This window comes from Lepisma saccharinum, unplaced genomic scaffold (assembly GCF_977018435.1).
Source record: "Lepisma saccharinum unplaced genomic scaffold, izLepSacc3.1 HAP1_SCAFFOLD_406, whole genome shotgun sequence".
Taxonomy (NCBI): domain Eukaryota; kingdom Metazoa; phylum Arthropoda; class Insecta; order Zygentoma; family Lepismatidae; genus Lepisma; species Lepisma saccharinum.
Genome location: NW_028143110.1, coordinates 258,566 through 264,643, shown reverse-complemented (window position 1 = coordinate 264,643; position 6,078 = coordinate 258,566).

Below are 6,078 nucleotides of genomic sequence, written 5' to 3'. Positions count from 1 at the left end.
GATGGTTGGACATACCAAAGTCATGTTGTGGTGCGGGATCTGGGGAACACGGGTCATTGGTCCTGTGTTCATCCACAACAATTTGAATGCAGACAGCTACAAAGAGATGTTGGAGGAGCTGGTGTTCCCATCCGTAGCGACGGAGGATGGTGACTTCCCCTTATGGTTTCAGCACGACGGGGCACCACCTCACTACGGTCTGCAGGTACGTGGATTACTCAACGAACAGTTTCCACAGCGCTGGATTGGCCGTCGAGGTCCAGTGGAGTGCCCTGCAAGATCCCCCGATCTCACTCTACTGGACTTTTACCTATGGGGCCACCTCAAAGCCATGGTGTATGCGGTCAAAATCAATGATCTTCGCCACCTGGAACAGCAGATCATTGATGCATGTGCGGCTATTACACCAGATGTCCTGTTACGTGTGCATACGGAGTGGCAGAAGAGAATGGAAATGAGTGTCCAGCACGAAGGAGGCCACATCGAACACATCATGTAAAGTGTGCTACTTTTCAAAACTTGAAAAAAGAAACCTTTGTAACTCCTACACGAAGAAAGATACGTCAAAATGGACAACACCATTTAAATCCTGACAAAATTCTAGCCTAAAATTATGTGTCACACGACCCCCTTCCCATTTAAATAAATGAAGTTGAATCCAAGATGGCGGACTTCAAGATGGTGGCCGTCAAGATCAACCTCATCATAAAGTTTTCCCCCACCCCCAACACGCATATCCAACACTCACTGACACCTATCCCCACAGTGGCTTCTTTTATTTAGGTGTATTGCGACTTTTGACCCACCCTGTACATAACTTGTATTCATGTCCAGATATTATTAGAATAATAAAATCAAGAAGACTTAGGTGGGCATGTCATGTGGCACGAATGGGAGAGGAAAGAGGAGCTTACAGAATTCTTGTTTGGAAACCTTATCGTAAAAGGTCTGTAGGAAGGCCAAGACGAAGATAGAGTGACAACGTTGAGATAGACCTAAAGAAAATCAGTAGGGATGGAAAAGAGTATATAAATCTTGCTCAAGATAGGGACAGATAGTAGGAATGGTTGCTGCAACCATGAACCTTCGGGTTTAAGAAGGCTAGAGAGTTAGTTATTTAGTTAGGTTTATAACCCTGGTATATTTGATGATGCACGATAGCGCTTCATTCAGAGTTGGATTTGTGGAATATCTGCCAAATGGAGCACAAGTACACCAGCCATTACCCACCGTCCTCTGACGCATCAGGAGGATGTCCCGTAGGCTTACAAAAGTCTAGCTCTTTTATATTAGAATTTTGTTTACAATTTTCCAAGGTTACTACATAGTTGTTCTACATTTCCATAGTTTCAGCATTTTTTTCCTGATTTACTATAAACAATTCATTGCCAATTGTAACATCAACAATAACCTGTATATGGAAAGAAAAGATCTTTAGAGAAAAGATTCAACCTTAATTCTTAACAAAATAGATTTTTATAACATAGACTGAATAGTTTAGTGCTTAAAGGCATCTGTTGACAGGGGTGTCACATTTTTTTATTCATTTATTTAGAGCAGAAAATTCCCTACGTTACTACTTACTGTGCATAGAATTGCGTGAGATTACTTTTGAGTACGTTGTTAGAACAGACAGTGGAAGTAGAATCTTCCACTCGTTGAAATTTCTTTCTATAGTCACTACTACAGGATGTTCCAGATACTTCTTCCAACTTTGGAGAATTAGGAAAGTGGTCAATAAAAGGCAAGTTATCGATAACGATAACGAAAGCAATCTGAAAAGAATGAAATAGAGCGTTAAAAGTGTAGGAAAACTATTATTTTATGAAGATTGTGTGGGTCTGTTTTAAATTATTAGTCGAGGACTAAACGTGGTAAACTTTGTAAGTGCAAAAAGCGAAAGTGTGGGAAATGGCATCGTTCAGCACATCAGCCCGTAAGAACGTTCATACTAGTGACCTTTTTACACTCCCTTTGAACTACTTATAGGGCTACCAGCCACATTTCACATTTACCACATTATAAAGCATGGCACAATATACAATTTAACGTGGAAAACGGTGTTTGAATTCTTGAGACACTTACAGCGTTTACCACTTTTAGTTTTCAGTTGCTTTTAATCATTGTGTTAGAGATCACTAAAGACCGAATTTTAATTGGATAATTTGTACTTTAAAAAGGACAAAGAAGAGGAAATTATTGCCAAAAAAAAAAGGAAAATGAAAAAGAACTATAGTATATTTTTGCACTCCACTAAAAATATTATTTGAAGTGAAAACACAATATATGTCATTCATATGTGAAAAGGGGATACATTAAAATTAACATGAAGTAAATAATAAATTCAATACATTTAATATTTCCATTTTTATGTATCAATGTGCTTTCATTTAAAATAATATTTTTAGTGGAGTTGAAAAATAAACTATTACCTTTTTCATTTCCTTTTCTTGAACGATATTTCATCAGTTTTGATGAAACATTCCTTCAAACAGCTTACCAAATTTCATTGCTTGCGTACTCCCAACACTCAGGGAAGACAAGGGAGTAGGCGCTGGTTCTTTCTTCCCTCTAAACTACCCCAAACAGACAATTGTTGAATATTTTGTTTAGAGAAATAACAGTCGTAAAAATTTTCAAAATATTTGATATCTTATAAATACGGGGACTAAGGATGATTTTTTTTTTTTTTTAAAAAAAAGGAGAAACGGGATGTAAGCTGAAAAACAAGCCAATAAAGGGGCCAGAAAGGAAAATATATTTTAGAAAAAGAATGAAAAGGCGATGTGGGTTGAAAAAAGGAAATAAGATAAATCAAAACCATCTTTAATCTCGTTAATCTGTAATTTTGTTGGTGGAAGATAATTATCAACACTGTTGTTATGTTTTCCAAGATCTGTGTTGAAAGATAAAAATAATGGAATTATCTATAAAGTCCGGTCTCTATTGATCACACCTTTCCATTTCAGATTAATGACAAATTGTATATAATAATTCTTATCAATTCTCCATTTGAAATCTGAGTGAAAATAGTCTTGATATATGAAATAAAACGCCTTTTATTTTCGTATCCTTTAAATTAGTACGGCCGATACGTGCAGATATTTAGCTTAAGTGTGCATTTTTATGATATGCATGAAACTTCTATTGTAGTTTAATATCCACCTTAATGTAACTTTAATGATTGGAGGCATTTAAAATACCCTGTTGGTCAACAATGGCGGATGTTTTCAAAATGGCGGCCGATTTATTAGTATATATTTTGACGCAAGCGGTGTAAATTGACTTATATTGGTTCTGTTTGAAGATTCATCTCTGTTATTGATCAAAGGAAAGGAAAACTTTTAAATAAGGTCCACAAAAGCATTCTAAATGCGTGTTAATGACGAAAAATACATTGCTTGCGTCTGTTTAAGGGGCGCTTTTTTCAAGATTGTTTATAATAGCATGTTGCTGTTCAAGCAGCTTCAGTTTTGAAGTCTGAAGTGTAATCGTTAATTATCAACAATTTAGTTACTAATTATCATATTTCACGGATGTGTATATACGGGTTGTATAAATTCCAGGTTAAAATCACAAACACAGACTGAAGAATTTAATGCTACTTGAAAGAGTCTCTTGCAAATCAAGAATGGTAATAAATTCTATCCACTAATCACATTGTTTTAATTTTAAATTATTGCTTATAATCAGTACCTTAAAAAATATCAGTACACTCCAGAAATGCTCTTAGTAACATCACGAAATCATGATTGACATCTCAAAGGAGTGTCCATCATCACAGCCACCGCATCTGCATATTTGAGTACACGGAATTTGATTTCGTGTGATGCTTGAAAGAATAGGACAACTTGCATCAAGGAATCGAACATGGAAACGTCCACATTATGATACTTAAAGTACATAAAGCTCAGCCTACGGAGCTCACAACTTGCTGGAAAGTCACTTGCACATTTATCCACATAGCTGTAGTTCAAAATTTCCACCCATGCCTCCCTCTCTGGTGATAGTGTTAGCCATTTAGGTTTCCATTCGCCGTCTTTAACAAGCGTGGGGAGTTCTGGAGACTTTTCCAGGACTCGCTCCCATACGTGGCCAGCCTGGTACGTCACGTGAAGATGATGTTAGCGCAGAGCATTTCTTGTAGAGGAAATATCTTAAATATATCTTCCTTTTAAACTCTTCTGGCATCGTTGACGTTCCTCTTGGGTCTCCACCGATTGTACTGAGCTACCATGTAGCGCCCATTTGAACATAGAATGTATTCTCAGCAGGTGGTGCCCTTAGCAAGAACTGGGACGTACAGTGTCAGTTCTTCAAAGATGTACCAGGCCACCCATGTCAAACGCTTTTCCTTCCCAGCGAAGCTTAGTGTAGGTCACTAGACTAGATAAGCGACTGTATTCGGAACTAGACCGCATTTTTACGAGACGAAACTAGATGAGAGAGACGAAAGTCCCGTCTCGTGGGCAATGCTGCTAAACGTGGTGTTCCACCCACTTATGGCATGGAGTGCTGAGTTATTACTTCACTTTGCCTCACCCCTAGGTTCGTGCATTTTCGTGGCATCCAGATATTCCAAATTTTTGCTAGTTTCGCTGGCCACCATGAAACGTTCGCATCCAAGTTTCTAAGGATGATCACGACAGTGTCCATCTGTCGAAGTGCACCTTTCTAGAATATACAGCCTACACCACTTAATGCGTGCAGAAATATTTGGGTGTCTGATGTTCCTGAGATGAAATTCAATCTTTGTTTGTGTCCACTCTTAGTGACCTTCCGTTAATCTGCGCAGATAGATACAACGATTTGAAAAGACTGAAGTTTATAGAAAATTTATTAATTTTCCTGATACACACGAAGGAACTAAAGCAAATTTTGGAGAACAATCCTTTGCTAGCATACACCTATTCAAATTGACTTTCCGCTTTTGTTGTTGTGAGGCTCGTTGTGCATTACATGTCACAAAACACGTCTACTAGCATGAACTAGCAAACAACATTAATTACTGCCAAATCATCTATGACAATCATATCTACTCGTATTTCAGGGTGGTAAGTAATTTATTTCTAGCATTTCCTCTAGACATGACAACAAATCGGACTTAGCTCCCAACCTGCATCAATTACCGACAAAAGATACTATTAGTCGCTTGGTAAGCAATATACATACATACATATATTTTTATATATATATATAAAGTTTCTATCACGTTTCAGGGGAACGAGCTGTCCCTTTTCGCGCGATTTTGTTCTCACAGGATGGCGACTGAAGAGGAGAAGACTGTTTACTTAAGTAAATTATCGAACGACACTGTTCAATGGGAGAAATTACCCCACTTATTTCGTCCAAGTTCCTGGATGTCTTTTACAAACTGAGCAACAGCTGCATCACCCACTATTCGTGTGATTTGACATGCTTCACAAAAGATACTTGATTTCTGGATTTATCTTAGTGGTGCAGATTCTTCTCGGTCTCTTCAGGTATTTAACTTGATTATACGAGAAATTCTTCAACGACCGGCGCTACTTCTTGTCCAGTAACCATCCACCTATTGTACGTCTAAGAAGTCTGGGGAGCAATGGCGCACATAACAGTAGAGAAGGGAAGAAAGCGAGTGTTTGGAGTTAATCAGTGTGGCTGCATAGTGCTGCTAACTGCATTCGTTTTGTCCCCTATCTGTAACCTCGTCCCCTAACGAGTCACTTCTTGCGCAGAGGAGTTATTGTTCAGTTTCTCCACAAACTCTTGAGACAGAGCAGAATTAGTAGCGCTGGGTTCTCTGTCAATCCTATCGCTCCTCCAGTCCCCTTAACTAACGCACTGTTTTGCTCGTGAGATTTGTGAAGAAAATCATCTAGGTTTATTGCACTAAACTAAGTCAATTTTCCTTCTTAAAGAGACCTCAAACAAAGGCTGTGTCCAAAAAGGTGCAATACCGTACTTTTAGCTAGCATCCTCCGAGTATGGTCTCGCAGTGCGGTCTTCAAGTCATGGAATGGAAGTGAAAGTCTTTGGAACTGCACTTGGACTGCAGCGCCAAATACGATCAGTAGATATAACCTACAATACGTTTGC